General features: G+C 37.7%; 6 non-coding genes across 6 annotated transcripts; all 6 read left to right on the top strand.

The window, feature by feature from the left end:
* Positions 1-1664: 1664 nt before the first annotated feature.
* TRNAI-UAU (transfer RNA isoleucine (anticodon UAU)) lies at positions 1665-1756 on the top strand. The gene is given in 2 exon segments: positions 1665-1702; positions 1721-1756. It is a non-coding gene; the product is annotated as a tRNA-Ile (tRNA).
* Positions 1757-2794: 1038 nt separating this feature from the next.
* On the top strand, positions 2795-2886 carry TRNAI-UAU (transfer RNA isoleucine (anticodon UAU)). The gene is given in 2 exon segments: positions 2795-2832; positions 2851-2886. It is a non-coding gene; the product is annotated as a tRNA-Ile (tRNA).
* Positions 2887-9816: 6930 nt separating this feature from the next.
* On the top strand, positions 9817-9908 carry TRNAI-UAU (transfer RNA isoleucine (anticodon UAU)). The gene is given in 2 exon segments: positions 9817-9854; positions 9873-9908. It is a non-coding gene; the product is annotated as a tRNA-Ile (tRNA).
* A 2440-nt stretch (positions 9909-12348) lies between these two features.
* TRNAI-UAU (transfer RNA isoleucine (anticodon UAU)) lies at positions 12349-12440 on the top strand. The gene is given in 2 exon segments: positions 12349-12386; positions 12405-12440. It is a non-coding gene; the product is annotated as a tRNA-Ile (tRNA).
* A 7325-nt stretch (positions 12441-19765) lies between these two features.
* Positions 19766-19857, top strand: TRNAI-UAU (transfer RNA isoleucine (anticodon UAU)). Its single transcript is given in 2 exon segments — positions 19766-19803; positions 19822-19857. It is a non-coding gene; the product is annotated as a tRNA-Ile (tRNA).
* A 2681-nt stretch (positions 19858-22538) lies between these two features.
* Positions 22539-22630, top strand: TRNAI-UAU (transfer RNA isoleucine (anticodon UAU)). The gene is given in 2 exon segments: positions 22539-22576; positions 22595-22630. It is a non-coding gene; the product is annotated as a tRNA-Ile (tRNA).
* Positions 22631-22801: the final 171 nt, after the last annotated feature.

Raw genomic sequence — 22801 nt, 5'->3', positions numbered from 1 at the left:
CCAGTTAAATACATCCGCCCACTGTGTCCAAAACGCTGGTTGTCCCGCCTATCTGTAATTACATGTGCTAATGATCACTATAGTGACATTGTTGATTCTTTGTCTGAATTAGCAAATGATAAATCAGATGTAGCAGTGAAAGCACGAGGTCTGCTGGACAGATTTGACAAAGGAAAGACAGTTTTAGGATCGTTGATGGCTCAGCATCCATTAGCTGCATTAGAGGAACTAAACCATGCATTCCAAGCAACAATCAGCGACAGTATCTGGCATGATTGAAGCATCTGTAATGACAGTTGAGCAATTGCGGGTATTGCGAACAGAGGAAAATTACAACAAGATATTTCATGAAGCTGAGAAAAAGGTAACTTACCTAGATCTGGTGCCTATTGAACTACCACGCATTCGCAGACCCCCCAGAAGGATTACAGGTGATGGCTCAGCAAACCATTCTGCAACAGCTGGAGATTACTGCAGAAGCCAATATTTTGAATTTGTGGACAGAGTCATAGAACATCTGACCACTAGATTCAATGCAGACAACAATGCCTTGATGCAATACCTGGCACTTGAGAATATGATCAAATATGGCAAGATTGACAACTCGGTTGTAAACTTCCTTCCAGAAATCTCTGCACAACGGCTCGAGTTTCAGTTGTCCATGTACAAAGGAACAACAAAAGCAGTATCTCTGAAAGGTGCGAAGGAGGCTCACTGTAAAATGCATGAAACAAGCCAGCAGATGTTTAAGGAGGTTTTTCTTCTCATGAAAATTTTGCTTGTATGTCCAGTATCCAGCTGCGAATGTGAACGCAGCTTTTCTGCATTAAGACGGTTGAAAACGTGGTTAAGGTCAACTATGTCTCAGTGCCGCCTCAACCATGCGGCAGTTTGTCACACTCACAAAGATGAGGTTGACAAGATAAATATAGAAGAGCTTATGAAAGAATTCATAAACAGATCATCACAAAGGAGGTCTACGTTTGAGAACATGTAGACTACAGGACAAATGAATAACCATGTGCTACTTTTGTATTGATGTGTAATTTTCAAAAGTTCGCAAAGACATTTTAATTATTTTAGAAAACAACATGAACAGTTTTCAATAGATATAAACTTATCAAGGGTAATTACTAATTTTATTAATATTTGAAAACGTAATTCATGCAATGAAAGTTATTAGTAACCTTATCAAGTATGATGGTCATCTTTTTATACTGTGCAGTGTGCAGGAATAAATTCTTGTGGCAGTTAATTTGTGACACATTTGTCTTTATTCTGTTAACATTTTGAAAACTGTTCACAACACCTCACTTACACAAACCTGCATGGAAACCTTGAAGTATCGAGGCAACAAGATTACTCTGACTGTATGTTTACAGCTTTCAGGTTCTCGTAATCAGAGATTACCAACTTGCAAATTAAACAGTCCATATAAGTGGTTGTAAAAAATCATCTCCCCATCGAGTGTAAAAAATCCACGCCCCTGTATTCTTTGTTATCTATAAAGTTTCGTAATTGTCTGTATTGGATGTTTATGGCTACGTCTAAGAATGTTAAGTATCCTTCTGGGTTGGGTAGTTTTAGTGTTAACTTGGCTAATAGATAAAGGTTTTTAGGAAATAGTGAAGTGTTCTAGTGCTTCTATTGCAAATAATATCTTATCCCCAGTGGCGCAATTGGTTAGCGCACGGTACTTATAAGACAGTACTTGTGGGATATGCCGGGGTTGTGAGTTCGAGCCTCACCTGGGGAATATTCGTTTTGTTCTCTATCTCGTTGTCACGTAGGTAAAGAATTTCAATTGAAATCCATGATCTGATACTTTGGCCCGGCATGAGCAGGTGGTTAAGACACTCGACTCGTAATCCGAGAATCACGGGTATGAATTCCTTTCACCTTAAACATGCTCGTCCTTTGAGTCATGGAGGTCTTATAAGTACAATCAATCCCAATATTTGTTGGTAAAAGACTAGCGCAATAGTTTGTGGGGACTGTGATAGCTAGTTATCTTCTCTCTTGTCTTACGCTGCTAAATTAGAGACGGCTAGAGCAGAAAGCCCTCGTGAATCTTTGCGCGAAAATCAAAATAAACACTATTTGAAATTTGCCATAAATATATCTCTACCATACATCTGGTACTAAACGTGTGTTTTATGTGTCAAGAGTTTTGATTTCTAGTGTCACTGCTGCACTGTTATCTATGGTCACTCCTTTGTTCTTTTTGTACCAAGTGTTTAAAACAACTGTTGTGTAAGACAAATACAAGTAGTGTGTAGGTGGTTTCTAATGTGATGTTTGCTGCAAAAATGTGTTGATCCCCGAATACACGAAACATCCTCGCCCTTTGGCCCGTGGGGGCGTTATAATGTTGCGGTCATTTGCAATATTTGTGGGTAAAGAGTAGCCCAAGAGTTGGCGGTGAGTGGTGACGAATTGCTGCTTTCCTCTCGTGTGTGTTTTTCATTAGCAAAGCCACACTAAGCTCTAAACTGAGTCCACCGAAGGTTATCTAATCCCTGATTTTAACATTGTAAATCCGTAGACTTAAACCACTAAATTATGGACGGCTGGCGCGGATATCCCTCGTGCAGCTTTGCGCCTAATTCATAAATATTTTTTTGTTATCTAACTGACGTTTTTCCTTTGCAGCTACATGAGGGTTAATATACACAACCGATTAATGTTAAGTATCCTTCTGTGTTGGGAAATTTTAGTGTTAACTTGGCTGATGGACAAAGGTTTTTAAGAAATAGTGAAGTGTTCTAGTGCTTCTATTGCAAATACTATCATATCCCCAGTGGCGCAATTGGTTAGCGCACGGTACTTATAAGACAGTACTTGTGGGATATGCCGGGGTTGTGAGTTCGAGCCTCACCTGGGGAATATTCGTTTTGTTCTCTATCTCGTTGTCACGTAGGCAAAGAATTTCAATTGAAATCCACGATCTGATATTTTGGCCCGGCATGACCAGGTGGTTGAGACACTCGACTCGTAATCCGAGAGTCGCGGGTATTAATTCCTATTACCCCAAACATGCTCGTCCATTGAGTCATGGAGGTGTTACAAGGGACAATCAATCCCAATATTCGTTGTTAAAAGACTAGAACAATAGTTATTGTTGACTGTCATGACTATTTACCTTGTCTTTCGTCCTACGCTGCTAAATTAGAGACGGCTAGAGCAAAAAGCCCTCATGAATCTTTGTGCAAGACTCAAACCAAATCGTTTCCGAAATATGCCATCGATGTATTTCTACCATACTTCTGGTGTTAAACCTGAGTTTAATCTATATGTGTCAGGAGCTTTGATGTCTTGTGTACATATGAATATTATTACAAATGTCGCTGTTATCTATGGCCACTCCTTTGTTTGGTTGTGATTCCCGTATACACGAAACATCTTCGCCCTTTTAGCCGTGGGGTCGTTATAATGTGGCCGTCAGTTGCAATATTCTAGTGTGTGTGCGTTTCCTTTAACAAAGCCACACTGGACTCTCATCTGAATCCACCGAAGGTAATCGAATCCCTGCTTTAACGTTGTAAATCCGTAAACTTATACAACTAAATTATGGATGGCTAGCGCGGATAACCCTCGTGTCGCTTTGAGCGAAATTCAAAATCAAACACTTTTAAAATATTTTTGTCATCTTAACCGATGTTTTTCCTTTGCAGCTACATGAGGGTTAACATACACAACCGTTTAATGTTAAGTATCCTTCTGGGTTCGGAAATTTTAGTGTTAACTTGACTGATGGACAAAGGTTTTTTGGAAATAGTGAAGTGTTCTAGGGCTTCTATTCCATGTACCATAACATCGCCAGTGGTGCAATTGTTTAGCGCACGGTACTCAAATAACACAGAAATTGTTTTTCCGCAACCACTATTTCTCAATGTTTTTGTTTCCACTATGGAATTAAGCACATTCTATTATTAAAATTTTATTAGCGCGGGACTAATTAGCTTAAGGGATTTCACTTACTAATTTGTCCCTCGTTGGCTTCCCTTAAAAACTATTATCGAGTTATGTCAGGATGTATCTGAAAGTATGATACCTGTCTAAGTCAAACAGTATTACTAATAGTTATATGATGCTATTCCAGAACAATGCAAAGGCTTGGTTGAAAGAGAGATTCACCCCAATTACAGGTACGACAAAATTTATTTTTGAGATGTGTGATTCAGATGGTGAAAATGTTATCCACTAAATGATCTTCCTGATAAAAGACTAATTAAGATAATACACCTGAACACCATCCCCGCTACTGAAGAAATTATTGCATGGGAAGATATTTTAATAGATATCAACTGGAAAAAAATACAAAAATATACTTATCACCCATTTAAAGGCTTTGTCTTTTTTGATGTGAATTATTTATTTTATCACAGTGCTTTAATCACGAACAATAAACTTGTTCATATGCAAAAACATGATACTAGTTTATGTACACTTTGTGATAAAGAAACTAAAACAGTGAGACATTTATATTGTCTGTGTCCAATGGTTCAACCCTTATGAACATTAGTTTTCAATACTCTTTCCTTTATCATTCAAAATCAGTAGCATTGAATCAGAAATGGAGAATTCTTGTACAGGGTATCCTAGAAAGATTAAGAAAAGATGACAACCTACATCGTATGTTTTTTTATTACATTAGCTAAATATTGTGTTATGACTGTTAAGATAATTTTGTTTAGCAAAATATACATTTAAATCTGTTGTCATTTTATAAAGGTCAGTTAATAAAGAAAACAAGTTTTGATGATTCCAGGTATGTTATTCGTAATAATGTCGATGTTTCTTTCAGTTTTATTCTAAACATGTTTGTCCTTGTTTACAACGTTACATTATTGTGTGTCCTTTGATACGAGTAATTAGAGAGAGTATTCGGCGCATTCAATTGTGCATAACCGTGTATTTGATTTTTGTACTTGTTTTGCATGTAATATATATGATTAAGAGGCCTCTTCAAGAGGTTTTGAATAATAAAACAAAAAAGCGCACGGTACTTATAAGACAGTACTTGTTGGATATGCCGGTGTTGTTGCATCTTTAGATCCCAGCCAAGGCAGCACTATCGTCATGCTCTGATTCGGGTCGTCTCGCGTTCATATTCATATTTACTTTGACATCTGCTTTTTTTGGGTTCTGGCTTGTCTCTCCGATGCTACCTTTATCTCGCTCATAAGTATTATGACCAACCTTACTCCTTCACCTAAAAAGAGTCAAAATAGCATGGCCAGGTGGTTAGGACACTTGACTCGTAATCTGAGGGTCGCATGTTCGAATCCCCGTCGCACCAAATATGCTCGCCCATTCAGCCGTGGGGGCATTATATGCGGTCAATCCCACTATCCGTTGGTAAAAGAGTAGTTCAAGAGTTATCAATGGGGGGTGATAACTAGATGCCTTTTCTCTAGTCTCACACTGCTAGATTATAGATGGCTAGCGCAGATAGCTCTCGTGTAGCTTGGCGCGAAATTCAAAACAAACAAAAAACGATAAACCAAATATTCCATCTATATATCTCTGCCATATTTCTGTTATTAAACCTGTGTTTTATCTACAGTTATGTTAGAAAGGTAGGACACCCTATGAAAGTCTGTGTAATTTTCTAACATTTTTGGATATATAGATATTTAATCTAAATTTCAACAATATTGAGATATTACAGTTATATAACTAAACAATTAAAACTGAAGAAAAGACTTTTCAAGGTCTTCTGTAAATGTAATTTACCACGTGCTGAAGTATAACACATTATAAAATGTGTTTAAAGGGGTAGTTGCTAATGTCAAAAAACATTCGGTGTTGTGTATTGTTTCAGAATGTAGGTTTAGTTACATACGCCATCAAGTGTCTCTGTTCATCTACGGACTAGTTTGTTTAATAAATATAGTTTACATATTTTTTCTCTTTAAAATCCTTCGTATTTTTTTAAGGTAGAAACATATAATGGGTTTTCTGTGTTTGTGGTTCCCTGTTTGTACAAGAAGTGTTTCTGTTGAAGTGGTTTCCTGTTGGTCATACGTCTGTAACGTACTGATGTGTTGTGAGACACGTGTGTCTGAAGTACTTCCAGCTTCTCTCAAATATGCGTCTCCACATATTTTACAAGGATTTGACAAACCAAGTTCTTCGCGTGACACGTTTGTTCTACGGCATTTTCTCTGGCGTATCATTCTTTACCTGTTTCTTATGTTGTGTTGGTTGTCAGTTGAGACCGTCTAATGGCTTTACGGTTGGGATTACGTTGTTACTGAAAGGAATATTCATTTCGGATATTTTCGTATGTTTGTTGCTGTTATTGCAGAGTTCTTGTTTTCTGTGGTTTCAAAACGTTGGTACTGTAATATTCGGTGTATCAGTTTCACAGTAGTAATGTATTAAAGTCATTTTGAGCTGTTTGAATGGCATTCTGAGTGAAATAATTCTGATTTATTATCTTTAATTCTCCTATTATTGTTTCCATTTTAACTCGTTGTGGATGGTGTAATTTATTATGAAGAAATATCTGCTTACTAATTTCTTTCAGGGGCGTAGATCCTGGGAGAATGGGGGGATAACTCCCCTCCTTCATTTTAGGTGGGGTGTGTGGTGCATACAATCATCCCCCCCGTACAGTTTGGTCTGTTGAACTGTTTTATTGCATCACTGGCCTACAAATTGTGTGTTTGTTCTTGTAATTCTCGTGTTCTTACCAATCGAATTACATAATTAGGCCTAGATGTAGGCTTTTTTCAGTAGCCAAAATGTACATCTTTAAAATAGGCGTGCTTCTAAACTTTTTTATCTAAGCGATAGTTCGTAAGTATCAGTCGGTAGGCCTAAGTATACATGCAAGGCTTGCAAGCACTATCACAGAATCTACCTACGTTTTGTACGTAATGTACGATTAAGTAAAATTTTCATCACAACAGATTGAACAGAGCGTGAACTTCGAAAATATTACTACGACGCGAAAACTGCTGTTATCTAGATCTGGCAGGCCATTTGTAGCTGCATCAATCTTATGTGTATATTGTGCGGTTTGCCTGCGCTATTTGTTCTTATGCATGTTTTCCCGGTTTTATTGTCGAACGTCTTACTCTCCTCAGCTGCCAAAGGTGCTGACCATAGTGAATGTTTAGTGTACAGTTAACGACAGGTTTGGGCCGCTCGGATCCAGACGTGCCCTACATCGCCCTCCTCCGCTTCTTTAATTTTAGTTTCGATTTTACAACGGGGCTCATATCATCCATACGCACATCTAATACCACGACAGAAAGCAAAATATCAAGATATCAACTTCTAGGGTACGTTGTTTGATAAGTTTCCATGGTTGCACTTCGACAATCAGACACAAAAAGTCATATGCTTTCATTGTGCCAAGGAGGAAAATAGAGGTCTTTTTTACAGTGAAATTGGAGTGGCCAGTGGAGTGTTCCTTCATATCCACCGGTTTTGCAACTAGGAAAAGGCAAAACAGAAATTTAACGAACACCAATCCTCCTCTCAGCACAGATTTGCTATATCTCCAGAAGGTTCACTTGATGTAACTCCAGTGACTCTCCAGCTACATGATGGAAAAAAAGAAGCAGCAGGAAGAATACAAAGGAAGTCTCGCCAAAATATTCAGAAGTTTACGTTTCTTACTGCGTCAAGGTTTAGCATTACGTGGACATAATGATACGGAGGGAACTTCCTGCAGTTAATGAAGCTCCTGGAAGAGAAAGATCCTGAGTTGACGGCCTACTTGTCAAACAAAACCACTTTCACATCACCCCAGGCTCAGAATGTAATAATGGAGATGTTCAGCCATCAAATACTGAGGAACATAACACACGAAGTGTAGCAAAGTAAAATATTTGCATTAATGGTTGATGGCACTCAGGATGTTACAGGTGCCGAAAAGGAAGCATTATGTGTACGATACGTAGATGAGAACATTGACGTCCTTGAGACATTTCTTGGTTTGTACAGTTTGTCCAATACAACTGGTGAAACAATATCCTCAGCTATACTTGATGTACTGACTAGACTCAAGTTACCACTGTCAGGATTAAGAGCACAAACTTATGATAGATTCACTAACATGAGTAGTACATTCAGTGGATGCCAGACAAAAATAAAAGAGAAGCAACCGTCAGCTTTGTTTTTTCACTGCGGAGCACACAAGGCTAATATAATAATGCAACATGCAGTTGAAGCTTGTGAATGTGTTCGAGATTCTATCCAGTGGGTACATGAACTTGGTGTCTTGCTTCAGAGGTCAGGCAAATACAAGACAATCTTTGAAAATATTGTATCGTCAGACAGTCACAATGGTCCAGTTAAATACATCCGCCCACTGTGTCCAAAACGCTGGTTGTCCCGCCTATCTGTAATTACATGGGCTAATGATCACTACAGTGACATTGTTGATTCTTTGTCTGAATTAGCAAATGATAAATCAGATGTAGCAGTGAAAGCACGAGGTCTGCTAGACAGATTTGACAAAGGAAAGACAGTTTTAGGATTGTTGATGGCTCAGCATCCATTAGCTGCATTAGAGGAACTAAACCGCGTATTTCAAGAAAAATCAGCGACAGTATCTGGCATGATTGAAGCATCTGTAATGACAGTTGAGCAATTGCGGGTATTGCGAACAGAGGAAAATTACAACAAGATTTTTCATGAAGCTGAGAAAAAGGTAACTTACCTAGATCTGGTGCCTATTGAACTACCACGCATTCGCAGACCCCCCAGAATGATCACAGGTGATGGCTCAGCACACCATTCTGCAACAGCTGGAGATTACTGCAGAAGCCAATATTTTGAATTTGTGGACACAGTCATAGAACATCTGACCACTATATTCAATGCAGACAACAATGCCTTGATGCAATACCTGGCACTTGAGAACATGATCAAATATGGCAAGATTGACAACTCGGTTGTAAACTTCCTTCCAGAAATCTCTGCACAACGGCTCGAGTTTCAGTTGTCCATGTACAAAGGAACAACAAAAGCAGGAAACGTGTTTAAGGTCAACTATGTCTTAGTGCCGCCTCAACCATGCGGCAGTTTGTCACACTCACAATGATGAGGTCTACAAGATAAATATAGAAGAGCTTATGAAAGAATTCATAAACAGATCATCACAAAGGAGGTCTACGTTTGATAACATGTAGACTACAGGACAAATGAATAACCATGTGTTACTTTGTATTGATGTGTAATTTTCAAGAGTTTGCAAAGACATTTTAATTATTTTTATCAGACAACATGAACAGTTTTTCGGTACATATAAACTTATCAAGGGTAATTACTAATTTTATTAATATTTGAAAACGTAATTCATGCAATGAAAGTTATTAGTAACCTTATCAAGTATGATGGTCATCTTTTATACTGTGCAGTGTGCAGGAATAAATTCATGTGGCAGTTAATTTGTGACACATTTGTCTTTATTCTGTTAACATTTTGAAAACTGTTCACAACACCTCACTTACACAAACCTGCATGGAAACCTTGAAGTATCGAGGCAACAAGATTACTCTGACTGTATGTTTACAGCTTTCAGGTTCTCGTAATCAGAGATTACCAACTTGCAAATTAAACAGTCCATATAAGTGGTTGTAAAATCATCTCCCCATCGAGTGTAAAAAATCCACGCCCCTGTATTCTTTGTTATGTATGAAGCTTGGTAGTTGTCTGTATTGGATGTTTATGGCTACGTCTAAGAATGTTAAATATCCTTCTGGGTTGGGTAGTTTAGTGTTAACTTGGCTAATAGATAAAGGTTTTTAGGAAATAGTGAAGTGTTCTAGTGCTTCTATTACAAATACTATCATATTCCCAGTAGCGCAATTGGTTAGCGCACGGTACTTATAAGACAGTACTTGTGGGATATGCCGGGGTTGTGAGTTCGAGCCTCACCTGGGGAATATTCGTTTTGTTCTCTATCTCGTTGTCACGTAGGCAAAGAATTTCAATTGAAATCCATGATCTGATACTTTGGCCCGGCATGAGCAGGTGGTTAAGACACTCGACTCGTAATCCGAGAGTCACGGGTATGAATTCCTTTCACCTTAAACATGCTCGTCCTTTGAGTCATGGAGGTGTTATAAGTACAATCAATCCCAATATTTGTTGGTAAAAGACTAGCGCAATAGTTTGTGTGGACTGTGATAGCTAGTTATATTCTCTCTTGTCTTACGCTGCTAAATTAGAGACGGCTAGAGCAGAAAGCCCTCGTGAATCTTTGCGCGAAAATCAAAATAAACACTATTTGAAATTTGCCATAAATATATCTCTACCATACATCTGGTACTAAACGTGTTTTATGTGTCAAGAGTTTTGATTTCTAGTGTCACTGCTGCACTGTTATCTATGGCCACTCCTTTGTTCTTTTGTACCAAGTGTTTAAAACAACTGTTGTGTAAGACAAATACAAGTAGTGTGTAGGTGGTTTCCAATGTGATGTTTGCTGCAAAAATGTGTTGATCCCCGAATACACGAAACATCCTCGCCCTTTTGCCCGTGGAGGCGTTATAATGTGACGAAATTAGATTTCGGCACATTAAGTTGTGTAGCAATACCGGAAAGAAACAGACGAAACTTGTGTTTTACAACAATTCGGATTTTTTAAATCACTGGACAGTTGTTTCCTGTTCACCATGATGACCAAGCAGATAATGACGGAGACGGCGCTAAATTGCCGGAAGTACATTTTTTGCTGGCTAAATTCCAATAATTGTGAACCAAGTGTCTAGTTATGGAATGGTATAATGTAGTTTATTTGCCAAACTAAACAAATTTTTCACAGGAATATCAGTTTTTTCACACGTTCTGAACTGTACGAACACTTTCTGCTCCTCCAATTTTTGTTTGTTTGTTTATATACAGTTTATTTGTTGTTTAATTTACATAAAAATTCATGTAGACGTGTGTTAGTATAATATTTATAATACATTATACGTCTATTAGCCTATAAGTGGTACTTTATAAGTTATGAACAAAAAACTACTCGGGATGCAGGTGTACGAACACTTTGTGTTGTAACTGTACCACTAAGCAACCTGTGATGGGTGCAGTTCTTTTCAACAATGAGCACTTTAAGTTAAGAAAATAAAAATTCATCATATATGGTGTTAAATAGACGATGTAGTACTAATTACACCTTACACCCACTACGATGTAGAATTAAACTTAGTCAAGTCCTAACAGGTGTGATCCAGGAAATGGCACAAAATAAAAGTTCACTTTCAAGGTGGAGGGGTTGTTAAAATTTAAAAAAAAATTAAGACAATAAAACCAGGTTCAAGTTTCAGTTAGCAAATTCACTAATTAACATAAATCCTGACTTGTAATGATGTACAAGTTAATCAGTTACTTGTAGTGGAGAATGCCGGACTACAACTTGCTTACCACGTGCTGAAGTATAACACATTATAAAATGTGTTTAAAGGTTTAGTTGCTAATGTCAAAAATCATTCGGTGTTGTGTATTGTTTCAGAATGGTGGTTTAATTACATACGCCATCAAGTGTCTCTGTTCATCTACGGACTAGTTTGTTTAATAAATATAGTTTACATATTTTTTCTCTTTAAACTCCTTCGTATTTTTTAAGGTAGAAACTTAAAATGGGTTTTCTGTCTTTGTGGTTCCCTGTTTGTACAAGAAGTGTTTCTGTTGAAGTGGTTTTGTGTTAGTCATACGTCTGTAACGTACTGATGTGTTGTGAGACACGTGTGTCTAAAGTACTTCCAGCTTCTCTTACATATGCGTCTCCACATATATTACAAAGATTTCACAAACCAAGTTCTTCGCGTGACACGTTTGTTCTACGGCGTTTTCTCTTGCGTGTCATTTTTTACCTGTTTCTTATGTTGTGTTGGTTGTCAGTTGAGACCGTCTAATGGCTTTACGGTTGTGATTACGTTGTCATTGAAAGGAATGTTCATTGCGGATATTTTCGTATGTTTGTTGCTGTTGCTGCAGAGTTCTTGTTTTCTGTGGTTTCAAAACGTTGGTACTGTAATATTCGGTGTATCAGTTTCACAGTAGTAATGTATTAGAGTCATTTTGTGCTATTTGAATGGCATTCTGAGTGGAATAATTCTGATTTATTATCTTTAATTATCCTATTATTGTTTCCATTTTAACTCGTTCTGGGTGGTGTAATTTATTATGAAGAAATATCTACTTATTATATTCTTTGTTATGTATGAAGCTTGGTAGTTGTCTGTATTGGATTTTATGGCTACGTCTAAGAATGTTAAGTATCCTTCTGGGTTGGGTAGTTTTAGTGTTAACTTGGCTAATAGATAAAGGTTTTAGGAAATAGTTAAGTGTTCTAGTGTTTCTATTGCAAATACTATCATATCCCCAGTGGCGCAAATGGTTAGCGCACGGTACTTATAAGACAGTACTTGTGGGATATGCTGGGGTTGTGAGTTCGAGCCTCACCTGGGGAATGACCATTTTGTTCTCTACCTCGTTGTCACGTAGGCAAATAATTTCAATTGAAATCCACGGTCTGATATTTTGGCCCGGCATGACCAGGTGGTTAAGACACTCGACTCGTAATCCGAGAGTCGCGGGTATTAATTCCTATCACCCCAAAAATGTTCGCCATTTGAGTCATGGAGGTGTTACAAGGGACAATCAATCCCAATATTCGTTGTTAAAAGACTACAAAAATAGTTAGTGTTGACGGTGATGACTATTTACATCATCTCTCGTCCTACGCTGCTAAATTAGAGACGGCTAGAGCAAAAAGCCCTCATGAATCTTTGCGCAAGACTCAAACCAAATCGTTTCCGAAATATGCAATCGATGTATCTCTACCATACTTCTGGTGTTAAACCTGAGTTTAATCTATTTGTGTCAAGAGCTTTGATGTCTTGTGTACATATAAATATTATTACAAATGTCACTGTTATCTATGGACACTCCTTTGTTTGGTTATGATCCCCGTATACACGAAACATCTTCGCCCTTTTAGCCGTGGGGTCGTTATAATGTGGCCGTCAGTTGCAATATTCTAGTGTGTGTGCGTTTCCTTTAACAAAGCCACACTGGACTATCATCTGAATCCACCGAAGGTAATCGAATCCCTGCTTTTAACGTTGTAAATCCGTAAACTTATACAACCAAATTATGGATGGCTAGCGCGGATAACCCTCGTGTCGCTTTGAGCGAAATTCAAAATCAAACACTTTTAAAATATTTCTGTCATCTTAACCGATGTTTTTCTTTTGCAGCTACATGAGGGTTAACATACACAACCGTTTAATATTAAGTATCCTTCTGGGTTCGGAAATTTTAGTGTTAACTTGATTGATGGACAAAGGTTTTTTGGAAATAGTGAAGTGTTCTAAGGCTTCTATTCCATGTACCATAACATCGCCAGTGGTACAATTGTTTAGCGCACGGTACTCAAATAACACAAAAATTGTTTTTCCGCAACCACTATTTCTCAATGTTTTTGTTCCCACTATGGAATTAAGCACATTCTATTATTAAAATTTTATTAGCGCGGGACTAATTCGCTTAAGGGACTTCACTTTCTAATTTGTCCCTCGTTGGCTTCCCTTAAAAACTATTATCGAGTTATGTCAGGATGTATCTGAAAGTATGATACCTGTCCAAGTCAGACAGTATTACTAATAGTTATATGATGCTATTCCAGAACAATGGAAAGGCTTGGTTGAAAGAGAGATTCCCCCAATTACAGGTACGACAAAATTTATTTTTGAGATGTGTGATTCAGATGGTGAAAATGTTATCCACTAAATGATCTTCCTGATAAAAGACTGATTAAGATAGTACACCAGAACTCCATCCCCGCTACTGAAGAAATTATTGCATGGGAAGATATTTTAATAGATATCAACTGGAAAAAAAATACATAAATATACTTATCACCCATTTAAAGGCTTTGTCTTTTTTGATGTGAATTATTTATTTTATCACAATGCTTTAATCACGAACAATAAACTTGTTCATATGCAAAAACATGATACTAGTTTATGTACACTTTGTGATAAAGAAACTGAAACAGTGAGACATTTATATTGTCTGTGTCCAGAGGTTCAACCCTTATGAACATTAGTTTTCAATACTCTTTCCTTTATCATTCAAAATCAGTACCAATGAATCAGGAATGGAGAATTCTTGTACAGGGTATCCTAGAAAGATTAAGAAAAGACGACAACCTACAGCGTATGTTTTTGATTACATTAGCTAAATATTGTGTTATGACTGTTAAGATAATTTTGTTTAGCCAAAAATATACATTTAAATCTGTTGTCATTTTATAAAGGTCAGTTAATAAAGAAAACAAGTTTTGATGATTCCAGGTATGTTATTCGTAATAATGTCGATGTTTCTTTCAGTTTTATTCTAAACATGTTTGTCCTTGTTCACAACGTTACATTATTGTGTGTCCTTCAATACGAGTAATCAGAGAGAGTATTCGTTGCATTCAATTGTGCATAATCGTGTATTTGATTTTTGTACTTGTTTTGCATGTAATATATATGATTAAGAGGCCTCTTCAAGAGGTTTTGAATAATAAAACAAAAAAGCGCACGGTACTTATAAGACAGTACTTGTCGGATATGCCGGTGTTGTTGCATCTTTAGATCCCAGCCAAGGCAGCACTATCGTCATGCTCTGATTCGGGTCGTCTCGCGTTCATATTCATATTTAGTTTGACATCTGCTTTTTGGGTTCTGGCTTGTCTCTCTGATGCTACCTTTATCTCGCTCATAAGTATTATGACCAACCTTACTCCTTCACCTAAAAAAGAGTCAAAATGGCATGACCAGGTGGTTAGGACACTTGACTCGTAATCTGAGGGTCGCATGTTCGAATCCCCGTCGCACCAAATATGCTCGCCCATTAAGCCGTGGGGGCGTTATAATGTCCGGTCAATCCCACTATTCTTTGGTAAAAGAGTAGTCCAAGAGTTAGCAATGGGTGGTGATAACTAGCTGCCTTTTCTCTGGTCTCACACTGCTAGATTATAGATGGCTAGCGCAGATAGCTCTCGTGTAGCTTGGCGCGAAATTCAAAACAAACAAAAAACGATAAACCAAATATTCGATCTATATATTTCTGGTATTAAACATGTGTTTTATTTACAGTTATGTGAAAAAGGTAGGACACCCTATAAAAGTCTGAGTATTTTTCTAACATTTTTGGATATAAAGATATTTAATCTAAATTTTAACAATACTGAGAGATTACAGTTATATAACTAAACAATTAAAACTGAAGAAAAAACTTTTCAAGGTCTTCTGTAAATGTAATTCTACAAAAGTGCATATTCTAACTGAGGAAAAAGTTAGGACCACCCTACCCCCCTAATAATTAGTGTTATCCCCTTTGGCTAAAGTAACTGCAGTGAGACGATTTTTGTAGCCATCTACCAGTCTCTGACATCGGTTTGAAGAAAGTTTGCCCCACTCCTCAATGCAGAATTCTTTCAGCTGTGAGATGTTTGAGGAGTTTTTTGCATGTACGGCTCGTTTCAAGTCACCCCACAGCATCTCAATGCGATAAAGATCTGGACTTTGACTCAGCTATTTGAGGACTCTCCATTTCTCAGTTTTCAACCAGTCCTTGGTGAATTTCCTGGTACGTTTTGGGTCATTGTCGTGTTGCAGGGTCCAGTTCCGCTTCAGCTTTAATTTTCATATAGATGGTCTCATATGATCCTCAAGCACTCGCTGATACACAGTGGAATTCGTGGTGGATTCTATGATTGTGAGCTGTCCAAATCCTGCTGAAAAGCAGCCCCAAACCATGACACTTCCACCTCCATGCTTCACAGTTGGTATGAGATTCTTTTCCTGGAATGCAGTATTTGGTTTTAGCCAAACACGTCTTCTGTTCTGGTGTCCAAATAATTCAATTTTGGACTCATCTGTCCAAAGAACATTATTCCAGAAGACCTGGTCTTTGTCTACATTCTCTCTGACAAACTTAAGTCTGGTCTTGAATTTTCTCTTAGAGAACAAAGGTTTCCTCCTTGTACACCTCCCATGCAAGTTAAACATGTGCAGTCTCTTTCTGATTCTAGAGGCATGCACTTTCACATCAACAGTAGCCAGAGCCTGCTGTAAATCCCGTGATGACATGTTAGGGTGTTTGAAGACCTCTTTTAGCATCTTGCGGTCTGCTCTCGGGGTGAACTTGCTTGGACGACCAGACCTGGGCATGTTGGCAGTTGTCTTGAAAGCCCTCCACTTGTTGACTATTTTCCGAGCAGTGGAATGGTTGATTTCAATATCTTTTGGGATCTTTTTAAAACCCTTACCAGACTCATAAGCTGCTACAATTTTCTTTCTGAAGGCCTCAGACAGCTCTTTTGCTCTCACCATGGTGCTCACTCTCACTTCAACGTCAGGAGCACACCAAACTAAATGTCTGAGGTTTAAATAGGTCAAGCCTCATTCAAAATGCTGAGTAACGATCTTCTAATCATGTGCACCTGGTATGATACACCTGTGTTTGAGTTGAGCCATTTTAAGTGGATATAAATGTGGGGGTGTCCTAACTTTTTCCTCAGTTAAAATATGCATTTTTGTAGAATTACATTTACAGAAGATCTTGAAAAGTCTTTTCTTCAGTTTTAGTTGTTTAGATATATTCCTATAATCTCTCAGTATTGTTGAAATTGAGATTAAATAGCTACATATCCAAAAATGTTACAAAAATACACAGGCTTTCATAGGGTGTCCTGACTTTTTCACATGCCTGTATATGTGTCAAGAGTTTTGAATTTTAGTGTCACTGCTGCACTGTTATCTATTGCCACTCCTTTGTTTGGTTTGTACAAAGTTTTTTAAAATAACTGTTGTGTAAGACAAATGTAAGTATTGTGTGGGTTGTTTCTAATGTGATGTTTGCTGGAAAATGTATTGATCCCCGTATACATCAAACATCCTCGCCCTTCCAGCCGTGTGGTTGTTATAATGTGACGGTCATTTGCAATATTTGTGGGTAAAGAGTAGCCCAAGAGTTGGCGGTGAGTGGTGACGAATTGCTGCTTTCCCTCTCGTGTGTGTGTTTTCATTAGCAAAGCCACACTAAGCTCTAAACTGAGTCCACCGAAAGGAATTGAACCCATAATTTTAACGCTGTAAATCCGTAAACTTACCGGTGTATTCGCGGAGGACTTTCCCTTTAGTCGTACACTACGAAATGATGGACGGCTCGCGCGGATAGCCCTCGTGTAGCTCTGCGCGAAAATTCAAAAACAAACAAACAAACATGTATAAAATATTTTTTTATCTAACTGACGTTTTTCCTTTTCAGCTTCATTAGGGTTAATATACACAACCGTTTAATATTATAATATTCGTTAAATTATTAACACTCTAATATTATAGTTATAACACTAATCATACAGCTGTTCTGACATATTACATAAATGACTATTTTATAAGATATAAATATAAAAAGAATTACATGTTTTATCATTAGTTAAAAACACATAAACAGAAAATACAAATTGCTAAGAAACAGTAATAAGTTGAAAGGATATTTGGTGTACTTAAGGGTTATAAACGAATTGTAAGACTGTGTGATACTCAACAGTATGCAAGTGTTAAACAGAAAGTAATAGTGTCAAGTGTATCGGTGTTCTGTATTGTTTTTAGAATAGTGGTTTGGTTACATATGCCATCAAGTGTTTATCTACGGACTAGTTTCTTTAAAAAATTTAGCTTCCCTATTTTTTTCTCTTCAAAATCATTCGTATTTTGTGAGGTAGAAACTTAACATGGGTTTTCTGTGTTTCTGTTGAAGTGGTTTTGTGTTGATCATACGTCAACCTCAGTTTCCCTTACCAGTTTCTGTATGTCATTACGAGTTAAACGAGGGTTCCTACTAACTTTTCTGAGAACCATCCTCTAGGTTCTCTCTGGAATTTTGGTAGGGCGTCCTGAACGAAGGTGGTTAGCAGTTGATCCTGTAACCTTAAACTTGGAAATTAGATTTCGGCACATTAAGTTGTGTAGCAATACCGGAAAGAAACAGACGAAACTTGTGTTTTCCAACAATACGGATTTTTTAAATCACTGGACAGTTGTTTCCTGTTCGCCATGATGACCAAGCAGATAATGACGGAGACGGCGCTATATTGCCGGAAGTACATTTATTGCTGGCTAAATTCCAATAATTATGAACCAAGTGTCTAGTTCTGGAATGGTATAATGTAGTTTATTTGCCAAACTAAACAAATTATTCACAGGAATATCAGTTTTTTCCCACGTTCTGAAATGTACGAACACTTTCTGCTCCTCCAATTTTTGGTTGTTTCTTTATATACAGTTTATTTGTGGTTTAATTTACATAAAAATTCATGTAGATGTGTGTTAGCATAATATTTATAATACACTATACGTTTATTAGCCTATAAGTGGTACTTTATAAGTTATGAACAAAAAACTACTTGGGATGCAGGTGTACGAACACTTTGTGTTGTAACTGTACCACTAAGCAACCTGTGATGGGTGCAGTTCTTTTCAACAATGAGCACTTTAAGTTAAGAAAATAATAATTCATCATATATGGTGTTAAATAGACGATGTAGTACTAATTACACCTTACACCCACTACGATGTAGAATTAAACTTAGTCAAGTCCTAACAGGTGTGATCCAGGAAATGGCACAAAATAAAAGTTCACTTTCAAGGGGGAGGGGTTGTTAAAATTAAAAAAAATTAAGACAATAAAACCAGGTTCAAGTTTCAGTTAGCAAATTCACTAATTAACATAAATCCTGACTTGTAATGATGTACAAGTTAATCAGTTACTTGTAGTGGAGAATGCCGGAAGTATAACACATTATAAAATCTGTTTAAAGGTTTAGTTGCTAATGTCAAAAAAACATTCGGTGTTGTGTATTGTTTCAGAATGGTGGTTTAGTTACATACGCCATCAAGTGTCTCTGTTCATCTACGGACTAGTTTGTTTAATAAATATAGTTTACATATTTTTCTCTTTAAAATCCTTCGTATTTTTTTTAAAATAGAAACATAAAATGGGTCTTCTGTGTTTGTGGTTCCCTGTTTGTACAAGAACTGTTTCTGTTGAAGTGGTTTTGTGTTGGTCATACGTCTGTAACGTACTGATGTGTTGTGAGACACGTGTGTCTAAAGTACTTCCAGCTTCTCTTACATATGCGTCTCCACATATATTACAAAGATTTCACAAACCAAGTTCTTCGCGTGACACGTTTGTTCTACGGCGTTTTCTCTTGCGTATCATGTTTTACCTGTTTCTTATGTTGTGTTGGTTGTCAGTTGAGACCGTCTAATGGCTTTACGGTTGTGATTACGTTGTCATTGAAAGGAATGTTCATTGCGGATATTTTCGTATGTTTGTTGCTGTTGTTGCAGAGTTCTTGTTTTCTGTGGTTTCAGAACGTTGGTACTGTAATATTCGGTGTATCAGTTTCACAGTAGTAATGTATTAAAGTCATTTTGTGCTGTTTGAATGGCATTCTGAGTGGAATAATTCTGATTTATTATCTTTAATTATCCTATTATTGTTTCCATTTTAACTCGTTCTGGGTGGTGTAATTTATTATGAAGAAATATCTACTTATTATATTCTTTGTTATGTATGAAGCTTGGTAGTTGTCTGTATTGGATTTTTATGGCTACGTCTAAGAATGTTAAGTATCCTTCTGGGTTGGGTAGTTTTAGTGTTAACTTGGCTAATAGATAAAGGTTTTTAGGAAATAGTTAAGTGTTCTAGTGTTTCTATTGCAAATATTATCATATCCCCAGTGGCGCAAATGGTTAGCGCACGGTACTTATAAGACAGTACTTGTGGGATATGCCGGGGTTGTGAGTTCGAGCCTCACCTGGGGAAATAACGTTTTGTTCTCTACCTCGTTGTCACGTAGGCAAATAATTTCAATTGAAATCCATAATATGATATCTTGGCCCGGCATGACCAGGTGGTTATGACACTGGACTCGTAATCTTAGGGTCGCATGTTCGAATACCCGTCGCAGCAAATATTCTCGCCCATTCAGCCGTGGGGGGCATTATAAAGTTCGTTCAATCCCACTATTCGTTGGTAAAAGAGTAGCCCAAGAGTTAGCAAAGGGTGGTGATAACTTTTTACCTTCCATCTAGTCTCACACTGCTAGATTATAGATAGCTAGCGCAGATAGCTCTCGTGTAGCTTGGCGCGAAATTCAAAACAAACCGATAAAACAAATATTCCATCTATATATCTCTGCCATATTTCTGGTTTTAAACCTGTGTTTTATCTACAGTTATGTGAAAAAGGTAGGACACCCTATGAAAGTCTGTGTATTTTTCTAACATTTTTGAATATATAGATATTTAATCTAAATTTCAACAATACTGAGAGATTACAGTTATATAACTAAACAATTAAAACTGAAGAAAAGACTTTTCAAGGTCTTCTGTAAATGTAATTCTACAAAAATGCATATTCTAACTGAGGAAAAAGTTAGGACCATCCTACCCCCTAATAATTAGTGTTATCCCCTTTGGCTAAAGTAACTGCAGTGAGACGATTTTTGTAGCCATCTACCAGTCTCTGACATCGGTTTGAAGGAAGTTTGACCAACTCCTCAATGCAGAATTCTTTCAGCTGTGAGATGTTTGAGGAGTTTTTTGCATGTACGGCCCGTTTCAAGTCACCCCACAGCATCTCAATGCAATAAAGATCTGGGCTTTGTCTCCGCTATCCAGGACTCTCCATTTCTTAGTTTTCAACCAGTCCTTGGTGAATTTCCTGATATGTTTTGGGTCATTGTCGTGTTAAAGTGTCCAGTTCCGCTTCAGCTTTAATTTTCATATAGATGGTCTCATATGATTCTCAAGCACTCTCTGATACACAGTGGAATTCGTGGTGGATTCTATAATTGTGAGCTGTCCAGGTCCTGCTGCAGCAAAGCAGCCCCAAACTATGACACTTCCACCTCCATGCTTCACAGTTGGTATGAGAATCTTTTCCTGGAATTCAGTATTTTGTTTACGCCAAACACGTCCTCTGTTCCGGTGTCCAAATAATTCAATTTTGGACTCATCTGTCCGAAGAACATTATTCCAGAAGACCTGTTCTTTGTCTATATTCTCTCTGACAAATTCAGTCTGTCCTTGATGTTTCTCTTAGAGAACAAAGGTTTCCTCCTTGTACACCACCCATGCAAGTTAAACTTGTGCAGTCTCTTTCTGATTGTAGAGGCATGCACTTTCACATCAGCAGTACCAGAGCGTGCTGTAGGTCTCGTGATGACATGTTAGGGTGTTTGAAAACCTCTTTTAGCATCTTGCGGTCTGCTCTCGGGGTGAACTTGCTTGGACGACCAGACCTGGGCATGTTGGCAGTTGTTTTGAAAGCCCTCCACTTGTTGACTATTTTCCGGGCAGTGGAATGGTTGATTTCAATATCTTTTGGGATCTTTTTAAAACCCTTACCAGACTCATAAAGTGCTACCAGACTCATAAATTTTCTTTCTGAAGGCCTCAGACAGCTCTTTTGCTCTCACCATGGTGCTCACTTTCACTTCAACAGTCAGGAGCACACCAAACTAAATATCTGAGGTTTAAATAAATCATGCCTCATTCAAAATGCTGAGTAACGATCTTCTAATCATGTGCACCTGGTATGATACACCTGTGTTTGAGTTGAGCCATTTTAAGTGGATATAAATGTGGGGTTGTCCTAACTTTTTCCTCAGTTAGAATATGCATTTTTGTAGAATTACATTTACAGAAGATCTTGAAAAGTCCTTTCTTCAGTTTTAGTTGTTTAGATATATTCCTATAATCTCTCAGTATTGTTGAAATTGAGATTAAATAACTACATATCCAAAAATGTTACAAAAATATACAGGCTTTCATAGGGTGTCCTGACTTTTTCACATGCCTGTATATGTGTCAAGAGTTTTGAATTTTAGTGTCACTGCTGCACTGTTATCTATTGCCACTCCTTGGTTTGGTTTGTACAAAGTTTTTTTAAAATAACTGTTGTGTAAGACAAATGTAAGTATTGTGTGGGTTGTTTCTAATGTGATGTTTGCTGGAAAATGTATTGATCCCCGTATACACCAAACATCCTCGCCCTTTCAGCCGTGTGGTTGTTATAATGTTGCGGTCATTTGCAATATTTGTGGGTAAAGAGTAGCCCAAGAGTTGGCGGTGAGTGGTGACGAATTGCTGCTTTCCCTCTCGTGTGTGTGTTTTCATTAGCAAAGCCACACTAAGCTCTAAACTGAGTCCACCGAAGGTTATCTAATCCCTGATTTTAACATTGTAAATCCGTAGACTTAAACCACTAAATTATGGACGGCTGGCGCGGATATCCCTCGTGCAGCTTTGCGCCTAATTCATAAATATTTTTGTTATCTAACTGACGTTTTTCCTTTGCAGCTACATGAGGGTTAATATACACAACCGATTAATGTTAAGTATCCTTCTGTGTTGGGAAATTTTAGTGTTAACTTGGCTGATGGACAAAGGTTTTAAGAAATAGTGAAGTGTTCTAGTGCTTCTATTGCAAATACTATCATATCCCCAGTGGCGCAATTGGTTAGCGCACGGTACTTATAAGACAGTACTTGTGGGATATGCCGGGGTTGTGAGTTCGAGCCTCACCTGGGGAATGACCATTTTGTTCTCTACCTCGTTGTCACGTAGGCAAAGAATTTCAATTGAAATCCACGATCTGATATTTTGGCCCGGCATGACCAGGTGGTTGAGACACTCGACTCGTAATCCGAGAGTCGCGGGTATTAATTCCTATTACCCCAAACATGCTCGTCCATTGAGTCATG

This window comes from Tachypleus tridentatus, unplaced genomic scaffold (assembly GCF_004210375.1).
Source record: "Tachypleus tridentatus isolate NWPU-2018 unplaced genomic scaffold, ASM421037v1 Hic_cluster_2, whole genome shotgun sequence".
Lineage (NCBI taxonomy): Eukaryota > Metazoa > Arthropoda > Merostomata > Xiphosura > Limulidae > Tachypleus > Tachypleus tridentatus.
The sequence above is the reverse complement of the archived record's forward strand: the minus strand, read 5'-3'. Positions and strand labels throughout refer to the sequence as shown.